The 14,535-nt window shown below is 31.3% G+C and overlaps 1 long non-coding RNA gene across 1 annotated transcript; it reads right to left on the reverse strand.

Moving 5' to 3' along the window:
* Positions 1-9,355: 9,355 nt before the first annotated feature.
* Positions 9,356-13,391, reverse strand: LOC148602850 (uncharacterized). The gene is made up of 3 exons (XR_015916395.1): positions 13,299-13,391; positions 10,939-11,033; positions 9,356-9,589 (listed from the first exon to the last, which is right to left on the reverse strand). It is a non-coding gene; the product is annotated as an uncharacterized LOC148602850 (long non-coding RNA).
* Positions 13,392-14,535: the final 1,144 nt, after the last annotated feature.

Below are 14,535 nucleotides of genomic sequence, written 5' to 3' on the forward strand. Positions count from 1 at the left end.
CATTTCTAAAAAAATTGACCACAATATGAATGAAATCATTTATGTCATGAAAACTTGTTACATGAAAATTAGTACTACCATAGATAGACAATTTGTATAGTGCTACCGATGTAACTATGATTAAAGAACTTCCTACATTCTTGGTCTACTTTCCTTAACATTATATATATATCATTTAGTTTAACCACATGCTTTATTTTTAGATCGTGGTCTGCCTGCCTTATAATCTCAAATTACATAATAGGATGATTATAAATATCGTTTATGATAGCTTACCCACTCTTCTTTACATTATAAAAAACAACTAAATTAAGTCATTAAGAAGAAGAAGTGATTGATAAAAACATCATTGTTACTATAAATATGTGAATTTCAAATTAAAACGATTAGCGTGTTGATTTTCCGTTGATGTTAATGAATTGTATGAACTTTTCGACCTTAAAACTATGATCAGGTCCACTTTTCAACATTTTAATGAGGTAACTTCTTTGATTACCCGTGTGAAATGACGTGTCACGTGCTTCTTCATATGGAAGATCAGTTAAAAACCTTGAAAAATATTCTTGGGAAAAGCTTCCGGTTGCGAAGTGAAAGTCTATTAAAAAAAACTTAGTATACAAATTTTTATCATATTACAATTGTTTTCAGTGTATAGAAAGTGAATACTTACAGTTCAGACATTAAGCCATACAGGTAAACATTTTAAAAACAAAAAGATAAGAATAAATAACTAAACGACAATATTGTTATCAATAAAATAAATCTGGAACCCTTATTTAATAAAACTGTTGGCGAAACGGAAAAAGAAAAAGAAAATATCTAAATATGCAAATATAGTTGATATAGAAAATTGTTACATTGAGATTAATTTTGAAAAATGTGATGTCTCTGTATACAACTGAAAAACGGATACGTTTGACTGCACAGAATAAAAAACCTTCAGATCTTTTTCTTCCTCTTTCTTATACAGATATGTATGTGAGATGTAGAATTAATGAAAGTTGAACATGATTTACATAAAAATATGCCTATGTACAGTTTTTTTGTAATATGATATCAATTTTTTATCAATGATATTTCGGCAACCAGTACGCATTTTTCTGTGGTAAAACAGGTGCATATTTGAGTAGGATGTTTGTTGAAGCCATCCACCACAGATTATATAAAACCATTACTGAATTTCAATCCCCTCAAACAAGTGATTGTCTATGTCAAGTGTCAGTTATGTCTCAATTCTTCTCTCGCTCCGAAATATGAAGGCGGTTGCTTACACTTAATGTAGATTGAAATTCTTATTTCATAACATTCTCAAATGTTTATTTAAAAATCTCTAAATTGAATATTGTTAAGATCATGACATAAATGCATTAACCATCATACGTATCTGAAGTCTTGCACGTGTACTGCTATTTTAAACAATTATTATTAAAATAATTATTTAGCCCGAAAGATGTTTCGTTTAGACCGATTTCAATGTATATCATCGTACCTGGTTTTAAAATACATTTAAAGTTATATAAGGAGACTTAGATGTATAAAGAGAGAGACATGTTCAGGAGGTAGATCTACGGTAAGAGAAATAACTCTTGAAATCAGTGATGTTTGTATATATATATAATTTATTCTGATAAAATCGATGTAGTACAAAGATATGCAGAATAACATATTTTTACAAATTGCATTGAGTTGTACAGTTGCGGAGGGAAATACAATCATAATTTTTTAGAGGTCAGAGAGAATCCAGAGTGCCATTTATAATTCTAATGAATTTGCACAATTTTCTTAGTTTGGATTGCTGTTTCTGATTCATAACAACACTAAATTTTAAAATATTACAGTTAAATATGAATTTTTTATCAATGTAAAGCTTTCTGTCGTTTCGAAAATTTGGACATTCCATCAGGTAGTGGTACTCATCACCAATAACCTCTCTGCATACATGGCATGTTCGTTGATTACGCTCTACATGTTGCCATCTGCCGCTTTCTATGAGTAGTTTGTGGTTCGTTGTCCTAAACTTCGAAAATGTAATAATATCTTTGTCGTTTAGTATGTTAAAATATTGTTCGAAGTTATGTGAATTCTTGAATAACCGATAGTTAATAGTTTTTGGTGAGTTGGTGATGTTTCCTGCCCATTTCTGCTTATACTGGTCCTCTTGTCTTTGTTTTATTACGTGTTTTATATTAGTTGTATTTTAAAAAGTCCAAAGATGCGAAAATCTACAATTATCGAGAATATTTTTCATCTTGTCTAGAAGTCGTGATCTAAATGTAGATATTTGCATTAATCTAAATAGGTATTTAAATATAATTGAAGCAATTTTGTTTTCTTTTCCTGTTATCAGTTTTGTCCAAAACGATATCAATTTGGTTTGTATGTCTATGTATAACGGAAAACAACCCAATTCTCTATAAATGACATCATTCTGAGTCGATGAATTTAGGTATAAGAGGATCTTATAAAATTTTAATTATACTCTTTCCAAAATGTCAATATTTTCAAATCCCCATATTTTACATCCATATAGTAATATCGGTCTGACAAGTATATTGAATAGATCTATGTGGCACTTTATAGATAGATTATGCAGACGACCTTTCCTTAGAACTTCATTCATAACACAAGTTGCTTTGTCCTTGAGTTGCTGTTTGCATTGTTTAAAACTGCCAAATTTACTAAAGGTAATTCCTAAATAATTAAAGTTGTTTAATACTTCGATTTGACGGCCGTTGTAATAGAAATTTGGATAATTTGTTCTTCCCTTTGAGAAAATAACTATCTTAGTTTTGTTAACATTAACTTTCATCTTCCATGTCTCGCATTAGTTTTTAAACTTGTTCAAGGCTTCCTGCAGTTGTTCTGGTGTTTCAGCTAAGATCGCTGTATCATCGCATACAAGATTATAAAAAAATAAGAAATATTCCTAGCTTTACTTCAATTTCTGAACTTATGTTGTTCAACCCGGCAATATTTTCGGAAATGAGGTAATCTTCCAAGTCATTTAAGTACAAAGAAAACAGAAAAGGCGACAGATTTTATCCTTGTCTAACGCCACCTGCACATGGGAATAATGCCGATGTTTGATTATCATAACTTTGGCTTGATTTTATATTCTGGTACATATTGTAGATAATTCGGAACATTTTACGTCTATATTGCTGTTTAATAAGTTTTTCCAAAGAGATTTACGATCAACAGTAACAATGCCTTTTCAAAGTCTACAAATGCGCAGAATAGTCTCTTTTTTAGAGTGTTGTTGAATTTCTATCAGGGAATTAAGGATGAATGCACAATCAATTGTTGAGTAGTTTTCTCGGAATCCGTTTTGGGTTTCTTTGAACAGTGATGTTTGCTCAGCAAAATTCTTGAGGCGCTCATTTAATACGGCTGTAAAAATTTTCCAAAACAGCTAACAATGGTTATTGGTCTATAGTTTTTGTAAATATTCTTGTAAATCGGTTTTATAGTTCCTTGAGTCCATTTCGAAGGACTTTTTCCGGTTTCGAATATCACATTGAATATTTTTACGTACATGTCTATTAGGATATGGGACGATGATTTTAGATATTCGTTGATCAGTCCGTCTTCTGCACAAGCTTTATCATTTTTTCAAATTTTTGAATGCCTTTAATATTTCATCTTTTGTTATTTCACAGTTTAACATCTTATTAATTTCCTGTCCACTGTATCGTGTATTCGTATCAATTTCGTGTGCTTCGTCATCTTCGGGTGGTGCTCTGTAAAGTTCTTTGAAATAAGTGACCAGTTTTCCGAAGTCGATCTTAGATTGGTTTGTAATTTTCTTTGTGTTTAGGATTCGCCAGAATTATTTGGAATCATTTTGTTTTAAGTTATCAATTTTGTTTCTAATTTCTCTTCTGTGTTCCTTGTGTGCTTTATTTAAGATAACATATTTTTACAAATTGCATTGAGTTGTACAGTTGCGGAGGGAAATACAATCATAATTTTTTAGAGGTCAGAGAGAATCCAGAGTGCCATTTATAATTCTAATGAATTTGCACAATTTTCTTAGTTTGGATTGCTGTTTCTGATTCATAACAACACTAAATTTTAAAATATTACAGTTAAATATGAATTTTTTATCAATGTAAAGCTTTCTGTCGTTTCGAAAATTTGAACATTCCATCAGGTAGTGGTACTCATCACCAATAACCTCTCTGCATACATGGCATGTTCGTTGATTACGCTCTACATGTTGCCATCTGCCGCTTTCTATGAGTAGTTTGTGGTTCGTTGTCCTAAACTTCGAAAATGTAATAATATCTTTGTCGTTTAGTATGTTAAAATATTGTTCGAAGTTATGTGAATTCTTGAATAACCGATAGTTAATAGTTTTTGGTGAGTTGGTGATGTTTCCTGCCCATTTCTGCTTATACTGGTCCTCTTGTCTTTGTTTTATTACGTGTTTTATATTAGTTGTATTTTAAAAAGTCCAAAGATGCGAAAATCTACAATTATCGAGAATATTTTTCATCTTGTCTAGAAGTCGTGATGAAAATGTAGATATTTGCATTAATCTAAATAGGTATTTAAATATAATTGAAGCAATTTTGTTTTCTTTTCCTGTTATCAGTTTTGTCCAAAACGATATCAATTTGGTTTGTATGTCTATGTATAACGGAAAACAACCCAATTCTCTATAAATGACATCATTCTGAGTCGATGAATTTAGGTATAAGAGGATCTTATAAAATTTTAATTATACTCTTTCCAAAATGTCAATATTTTCAAATCCCCATATTTTACATCCATATAGTAATATCGGTCTGACAAGTATATTGAATAGATCTATGTGGCACTTTATAGATAGATTATGCAGACGACCTTTCCTTAGAACTTCATTCATAGCACAAGTTGCTTTGTCCTTGAGTTGCTGTTTGCATTGTTTAAAACTGCCAAATTTACTAAAGGTAATTCCTAAATAATTAAAGTTGTTTAATACTTCGATTTGACGGCCGTTGTAATAGAAATTTGGATAATTTGTTCTTCCTTTTGAGAAAATAACTATCTTAGTTTTGTTAACATTAACTTTCATCTTCCATGTCTCGCATTAGTTTTTAAACTTGTTCAAGGCTTCCTGCAGTTGTTCTGGTGTTTCAGCTAAGATCGCTGTATCATCGCATACAAGATTATAAAAAAATAAGAAATATTCCTAGCTTTACTTCAATTTCTGAACTTATGTTGTTCAACCCGGCAATATTTTCGGAAATGAGGTAATCTTCCAAGTCATTTAAGTACAAAGAAAACAGAAAAGACGACAGATTTTATCCTTGTCTAACGCCACCTGCACATGGGAATAATGCCGATGTTTGATTATCATAACTTTGGCTTGATTTTATATTCTGGTACATATTGTAGATAATACGGAACATTTTACGTCTATATTGCTGTTTAATAAGTTTTTCCAAAGAGATTTACGATCAACAGTAACAATGCCTTTTCAAAGTCTACAAATGCGCAGAATAGTTTCTTTTTTAGAGTGTTGTTGAATTTCTATCAGGGAATTAAGGATGAATGCACAATCAATTGTTGAGTAGTTTTCTCGGAATCCGTTTTGGATTTCTTTGAACAGTGATGTTTGCTCAGCAAAATTCTTGAGGCGCTCATTTAATACGGCTGTAAAAATTTTCCAAAACAGCTAACAGTCCGTCTTCTGCACAAGCTTTATCATTTTTTCAAATTTTTGAATGCCTTTAATATTTCATCTTTTGTTATTTCACAGTTTAACATCTTATTAATTTCCTGTCCACTGTATCGTGTATTCGTATCAATTTCGTGTGCTTCGTCATCTTCGGGTGGTGCTCTGTAAAGTTCTTTGAAATAAGTGACCAGTTTTCCGAAGTCGATCTTAAGATTGGTTTGTAATTTTCTTTGTGTTTAGGATTCGCCAGAATTATTTGGAATCATTTTGTTTTAAGTTATCAATTTTGTTTCTAATTTCTCTTCTGTGTTCCTTGTGTGCTTTATTTAAGATATTTTTATATTCTTTCTCGACATCTTTAGTTATTTGTCAATGAAATGGTGACATGTTTTTCTCTCGTTTTTCAGCTTATGGAATTTTGCCCTTTCTACTTTGCAATCATTGTCTACACTTTCTTGCGTTACTTCTATGACATCGCCCATTTCAGAATTTATAATTTCTATTTCTGTTAAATTCAGATGCTCTAAATAAAGGTTTGATTTTCCCATTTTTCCATTTTCTTAGGGACTTGACATTTTGCTGGTTAACTAGGATCTCGTCGTTTTGGCAGTCGGTTTCCCCAGTTTGTTTCAACAAAATATCTAATGCCGAATGGATATCTGAGTAGAGACATGAAAATTCTAGTACTGTCAAATCTATGAAGTTTTTGATAAGGTCTTCGTTGCATAAACAGTAGTCAGCTACACTAAAATTACGGCATGTAAACTTTCCGCGTTTAAGTCGCCCGGTGTTGTGCTATTCATTATAAAGAAGTTATTTCCATGACAAAATTCTAATAATTGGTTTCCGAATCTATATCTAATGTTATCCCTACTATTTCTTTTGCGATTAAATCCAAATTTTTCTAAAGTGCAGATGGCATTAATTGACATATTTTCCATTTCTAATACATTGAAATCACTATCAGGGATATAGATAAAATCCTGTTCTGAACCGGTCCTTGTATTAAAATCACCAGTAAATAAAGACTTTGAAAATTTGTTGGACAGCTCAAAGTATTCCATATCTATTTCATTAATTGCATCAGGCGAAGAGTAAGAAGTATATTCTGGAGGAACATAAACAACTCCCAAGAGTATATCGTCTTTTGGACTAATTTTGTTCGTTATTTTACACCATAAGACATTTTTGCATTCTGTTTTAATATATTCAATAGTTTCCTTAAGATTTGTTTTGTATGCTATAGCCAAACCTCCTGATCTTCTCTTGCCAATATTTGATCTGTTTTTGAAAATAAATTCGTATCCTTTGTAAATCAATACTATCGATATCATCAAGTTTTGTTTCTGCAAAGCCAGCAATTTAATTTTGTTTGATTAATTCAGGGTATTTAAGTTTTGATATTATTCCACAACAATTAATGTACATACGTTTTAAATAATTAGAATAAGTGTTTAAAATGTTCGAGGAATCTCTCGACCTGTCCTACATATGTGTAGTGACATTTTCTTCATTTATAGGTTCGTTTGGGTCAGTTTCACGGCGAGTTCTTTTGAACCGACGTTCTGCTACGATCTTGTTTTCAACTTCTTGTGTTTGATTTTCACGGATCAGGATATCTCGGTATTCATTGCTTTTAGTTTCAGATGGTTCGTACTGTTTTCCGTTTATATATAATTTGTCTCTCACCATTTTAACTTTCTTACCTTCGCTCTTAGCTTTGCTCATGACCGGGTATAGTAATTTCCGTCTTTTCTCGATTTCGAGGGGAAATTGTTCACTAATTCCATAGCGCTTTCCCTTCAACTTATTTGCGTTGTTCAGAACTTCTTCTAATTCGTAATGGTGGATAAATTTTGCTACTATCGGGCGTACGCTGTTTTGTCCTGGCTTTCCAAATCCAAACCTATGGACATTGCCTAGATTTACTCTGTATGGTATTCCTAGCTTGTTTGAGATAAAGTTCTGCACTTTCAGTTGACATATATCATCGCGCTGAAATGCTAAACCAGAGAAAATCAGGTTGTCTTTCATACTTCTACACTTAAGATCTAGCACTTCTGTCTGTAGTTCTTTAATAAAATTCGTGGTTTGTATTCCCTGTCCTTTCTCTATTGTGTCAATTTTTCCTTTTATTTCGGCTATCTGTTCCGCATTTGTTGAATATTTGCCAAAGGTATGAATCGACTATTTGTCCCATTTGTTCGAAGTCATCCTCTACTTGCTTATTTTTCTCTTGTAATTCTTATATTAAGTCTTCGTTTTTTTGAACACGCGTTGTTAGATTTGATAGGTTTTCACTTATTTGGGTGATTTTCTGCACTTTCCGTTCGATGTTCTCCATGCTTGTTGATAAACCATGGATCATTGTCTTTATTTCCAGGAGAATTATTCTTGAGCCTTTAGTTCCAATCTCTAGTTGTAGATCATCATCAGTTTGTAGAGGAGTTGTCGCCATTTTGACGTTACTATGGTATTGAATTGTTATCGTACTTTGTGACGTCCTGGCTTTAGAAATTTCTATCGCATATCAAATATTAAATTTAAACGTTCTAGGTAAATTATCGTCTATTTAGCCACAAGGAAACCAGCACCGACGAAATTTGAAACTCTTCAGGAGGTTTTTATGCTAATTTCTAAAGGTCTGTCTGCAGCGGTTAGTAGGAGGGGAAACGAACGTCTGTCACCGCGTGCATCTTGCTTTATTTTAGGCAGATATACCAGAAATTGTAAAAACAACCTTGGTCTATCTCATTATTGATATTACGTATGTAAAGATAATAACGTATATTTAGAATTTTGTTGAAAGCGCTTCGATTTTGTCTTTTTTCCTATGAAGCCCTAACTATATTTAGACAGGTAGTTAAGTATATGTGTGTTTCTTTTTTTTTTCTTTTGCTTCTGTACACATGGTATTGATCTGGTGGAGAAAAAAATCGGGAATTATTAATGTGCTCTGTTTTTCTTGGGTGTATCTGGCTACATTTAATCCATCGGAGTACCTTTTGCTTCTTTAAACATACGTCTATCTAAATTGACGAACAAATTGAATTTGATGTTTAATTCAGATTTGTTTTGCAATGAAAAATATATCGACGCGCATAATTTTCCAATCTCTCTTAAAAACCCGACAAACATGTGTTCAGCCGTTTTAATAGCTACACCTTTAGATTGTCATAGTAAAAGTTAGTAGAACTGTAGTTAATTCGAATTGTATGAAGTTCTTGTTAACTCTAATGATTCATCAAATCTGATTGGTTCCTTTCTTGGAATTACAAGTGGGGATAAATGAAGTACCTTGTGTACTTTAAAGACTCATCGGATGCTTGGGTTTGTTATATATTCTGTATGACGAATACCTAGTGTATGAGTCAAGTATGCTCTAGTTAGGTTATGACTAGTTTATCAGGTTATTTTTAAAGTAATTTTTTGCTGTATTTCATTATGTCTTTCTTCGTCTAACGATATTTGAATTTTTGAAACTGTAAAAGATATTTTTGTGTGTATGCTTCCTTTGCCATTCGTTTAAACGGTGCTAAAAATACTGACGGATAGACAGACATCCATTTGGAGCAAAATCACTATATCATTTTGTTGTCATTCTACGTTTTTTCCTCAAGTGTAGAAAATTATAAAATATTCTTCATAATGATTTTGTTGACAACAAAGTTAAATATGATATTTATTTATTTTAAGACATTTATTTTTAAAAAAATAAAAAAAAACGTACATAAATGTAAATTATAAATATAAAAAATTGTATAAGTAAATGAATAGAAAAATAAACATTTGTTTTAACTGTTGTGGACGTCAGGCAACACCAATTTAACGTTGTATGGTAATCTGCTAATCACTTCAGGTAATCATTCAATATATCTTTTACGAACACCTTTCATTTAATCTTTCGATTTCTGCGACAAGACACTACAATCAATAACAATTACTTGATTAATGAAAGAAGTAAATCTTATATATTTCTCACGAGGTAATGACAGCATTCCTTACTCGGGTAGGGATGTAGATTTTTACGCCCAAAAGAATTATCATACCAAAGTGTGTGCGCATTTTGGCTTCTATATTTTTTCCCGTTAAAAGTCGGCCATCTTGAATAGCATATTGTATTATGCATCACGGAAAACTATGTTCTGTGAGTTTTGTTGATTTTGATCAATTTTTCAGTATTAGTCTTGGCGATCTGCTTAAACAAGTATATTGTAGATTCTTATATAACGTCTTCATATCGTCAAACAGTATATGTCGGTACAACCCCACCTTTAGTACCTTTGCACTGTCTCTTTTATTCGCTGTCGCTTCGAGACACAGCACCCATTTATAAACGTTTACGCGATGAATTAACAGCTGGGAGGAGACTATCTGATTGAAATTAATTATATAAATACACACATTTAACACATACGATGGCATAGATATACAAATTTAATCCAACTTCCATACGGGGGAATTTAAACGGAACAGCCATTATCTTGGCAACGCCTAGGGAGATTTTATCACAAACATTACCGTCTTTGTCATATTAGAAAAGAAAGAATTCCTTCCAGGGGTAGATTTGTTCTTATTGTAACATAAATTTGGCATTTATATTCTCATTTAAGAGCTCGCTATCGCTCGGTGTTAAATAATTGAATATAAATGCCGTACCCTTGTTAAAATGAGCACAAATCTACCCCCTCCACGAATTATTTCTTAATCATACCTTTTTCGTGGAGCATTATTTTTATTATCTTGCAAAATCATACAGATTTATACAGATGTGCTTCCAAGTCAATGTAAGTGTTTGTCAATGCATAAAAATAGTGCGTTTGGCGCAAAATTCTGTATGGTAAATTTCCAGACATTTATTGTAGAAAATCTTTTTCCATAATGGAAAAAGTCCCTACATAATCCATATTTATGTTGTAAAAATGCCTTTACGAAGACTTACTAATCTAGAAATCACGTACAGTGACTTATGATATTTACTTTAAAATTTTACTTTAAGAAACATCCTATCTCATAAGAAGAAAACTGACCAACCCCATTTTCTTCTTAAACAGCCCATGTTAAAGACCCATAGATTTATATATAACTGTTGAAAAGTGACAAAATCATGTACTTTGTGCCCTGGAAAATAAAGCAATTCAATTAGCCTATCCGTGTATGTGTTTATATAGCCAGTTACGAATGACAAATAATAAAAAAGGACTTGAACTTAATTATTTAAATGTTTCTAAAGATAATAACTTTTTATATATATTTTTTTATTATACACTTACGTCTATACGTTGGTTTCTTCTTTTTATTGCTCCTGATCTTCTTTGTGATTGTTTGATTCTCTCCTGAAGGTTCGTTAACTTAATCAGGCGATCATCTATAAATGGAAATATCAAGTGTACTTACATGTTAGAGTCATTTCAAGAACAAATACATTGCGATTTTCGTAAATTATGAAAGTTTCACTTCATTTATTTTGGGGTATTTTGCAGCTTGCTTTATGATATGGGTTCTGTTCATCATTGAAAAGCATGTGGTTACCAGTGGAAGAGTTTTTAATTTTGTTTTTTTTTTAATTGTTTAAATTGTTTTATTTACAATCTAAGGATTGAGTATCCAATGTTTCACTGACAAATTTTTCATATTTTTACGAACTGTTCATAACATCTATAAGTGTCTGGTTTGGAAAATATCCACAATTGAGAAATAGTCTCACTCCACTATTATGTTAACATGGTTATAAATACTGTAAACGGTTGCGGTATGGCGGTTTTTTTTTTTTTGGTGTGTAAAATCTTGATATTTGAAACAAAAATGCATTTGAACAATGTTTGCGTTTCTAATTCTCGCGGAAGCTAATTTGTGCATTTAGTACTGAATTTCAGAGTAAATAAATTGTTTTAGGCGTTTTTGAAACAGACCCCTAAAATGCGTCAAAATTACTACTTTGCAAAATCGCCCGACAAGCAGTATTTCATTTGTACTGGTTTACATTCTACCGGTCAAGGTAGTTAATTTTGGAACCCATCGGTTCTTTTCCATACCTCACTATTTATTTTCCTTGCAGATTCAAAGAAATATTGTTCCACATTTTTTCTTTGGTTTATTTTAATAGAAATTACCTATAAATACTTGTTTCACTAAAAGTATAATATTGGAATTCTATCCGATTTGTTCTGTTTCTTTGTTATTAAGAATTGAAAGACGGAATTGAATTATCAAAATCTCATATTTATCTTTTTGACCTTAAATGCAATTCCACATAATACACAATAAATGCATAAAACGCAGTCGTTTTAACACCTCATTAGATTTTAAAATGTTCAAGCTAAGATTTAAATCCTATATACAATAATTATCAGTTAAAGAGACTTTTATTGAACTGTTAGGACATTTTCCTTATATCGTCTCACATTTCTTTCTTTTATTCTTTTTAATATATGTGTCCTATGTTGTTTGAGGTCGATACGAACTCCCTGTTAATAAACATTTTTAATTACGTTGATTGAATGGTAGCAAGTACTCCATTTTTTTAAATTATTGTGTATTTTGATGTATTTTCAGATACCCTTGCATTCAATTCTGATGATTCTCTTTGTTTCTTGCTTCGTGTGCTCAGTGCCTTACCTTTGTTTGGTATGATATAAAAAAAAATATAAGTGATGGAAAGTCAGTCAGCTACAGGTAATTAAAAACTTCGCTATCTAAAAATCAGGTAAAATATGTACAAAATGTGGCACATAAAGACACATATTTTTGCATTGCTGAGTATGTATGCTTCATAGCCTCCAGAAATATCAATACAAAATGTTTGTAAAATTTGCCTTTTTTAAGACATTGATAAGTTAAATTTTGTTGAAATACAATACGGAAAATTACCTTTTCCCTATATAAGCAGTGAAAACTATATACGGCCAAGATACTTCAGGGTAAATTTTAATAGCGTTTCAGTTACTTCTTGCTTATTTGATATATTTGAGGCAAAAAAAATTAAATTAAGGAAATTTATGTGCCACCAATTGCCTCATTCTTACACAAAATGCTACTTTGATATTCAACATGTTTATGAAACAATTGATGAGCAGAAAACACGAAACGTGGAGATTAAGAGTTTAAGAGATTAAGTGTAAAATGAATGACCGAATACTGGGTAAACGGTAAGCTGTTACCCCTTTAATAGAATAGAAGTTGACAGGAAGTACTAATGCATTCGAAATACTCTAAATAAACATAAAAGGATCTTAAACTACTATATCAGAAGAAAACAAAATGAAATTGTCTTTCAAAATGCAAGATCAAATTTTTGGTAATTAAAAAAAGATATTTTATGAAAATAGTTATAAACAAATATCTAACCCATTAAGTTCCTCGGATAATTTTGGCAGATATATTTGCCGTTTTAAATTTCAGACCTTATAATGCTGAGAACTCTACTTAATAAAATAAAAAGTACCAGAACACCATTATTAAACTCCTTTATCAATGATATTTCCCGACATAACTGTAATTAGACAGCAATGTTTTTTTTTAACTAATCATTCATTTTTTTGGGCAAAGTATTATTTTTGTTTGTTCAACGGTAGAGTATCCTCGTATTATTTGCCGTAGAATAACGCAATTTATTAAATGTAGCAAAACTTACCGCAAGCAATCTCAATATCTTTCTCAAAAGAATAGGCCACATGGCATACTGTGAGATAGAGAAACAAATAAGTTAGCATTGAATTCTTGGAAGGCATTTTCAGACTGTAGTGAAATTTGTTTGACTCTCTCCATTATATACAGGACTAGCAGCCTACAATTTTCTTTGTCTAAACATTCCACAAACATAAGTATATCTAGTTACCATATCGCTTTGGTAGTGATTCAGCAAACTGTGTCTACTATGCATAGTAAAGTTATGAAAATCAGCTCCGGATATTCCGAACCACAATTAGTAGGAGTCGGAACTAACTTTTAAAATACATCAATTTGTTTTTCTACACGTATTTAAATTTTTACAATTTGCGAAAAATTTATACTTTAAACATCTTTTTGTTGATTAAATTGCACACTTAACCACAATTACGTGGATTATGTGATTTTACTATAGAGTGATATTATTTAATACATATGATTTGTTATTATAAACTCAAGAAAAACCGGTCTTACTTCAATAGCGGTCCTTTTTTAATAGATGTTAGGGAACAAATATTCATAATGTTAGTATATTGATAATTGGTTATATATATGAATTAGATGAACGACTCTATTCGCTACACTGCTCCATCTAACGATGTAAGAACTGTCAAATTTGCAACATGTTGTATACAATGAAAATGATAAAAAATCGTATAATAAATTATGTAAGATTTATTGTGTAAACTAACTGTATAGAAATTGGTTATCGGAAATAATATCAAAATAGTAACATTTAAATCAAAAATAGATACAAAAATATAAATAGAAGATTCCAGTGTAAGAATCAAAGTACGAACTTTCTCTATTTCAATGAATACTTCGCACTACTTTTAAGACAGTCAGGCTAGAAATACTACAAAATACACAAGATATTGCATTTTCTATCATGTTTTAATCTTACCCTACCGGTACACCTGGTCCGTGATTCCAGGTTTTTAGTGGAGTCCCAGTTGCTCATTTGCCTTTGTTACTGTGTATGTATGATTTAGTTACTTTACGTTCTTTGTTGTGTATGTCTGTTTTCCATGTCTTGTTTTTGTCCCGGGTTTACATTCTTTTTATTACCACTAAAACCTTGGTTCCCTTGATTACTCATTGACCTGCATATTTTAGGATTTTTCTCCCATGTCGCACTGTAAATTCCGGTACAATACACAAAAAACGTTACATTACTTTAACGACCTGTACACGTTTTAAGA

The sequence above is a fragment of the Perna viridis genome, chromosome 11 (assembly GCF_037379345.1).
Source record: "Perna viridis isolate PV_CMFRI_1.1 ecotype Kerala chromosome 11, ASM3737934v1, whole genome shotgun sequence".
Taxonomy (NCBI): Eukaryota; Metazoa; Mollusca; class Bivalvia; order Mytilida; family Mytilidae; genus Perna; species Perna viridis.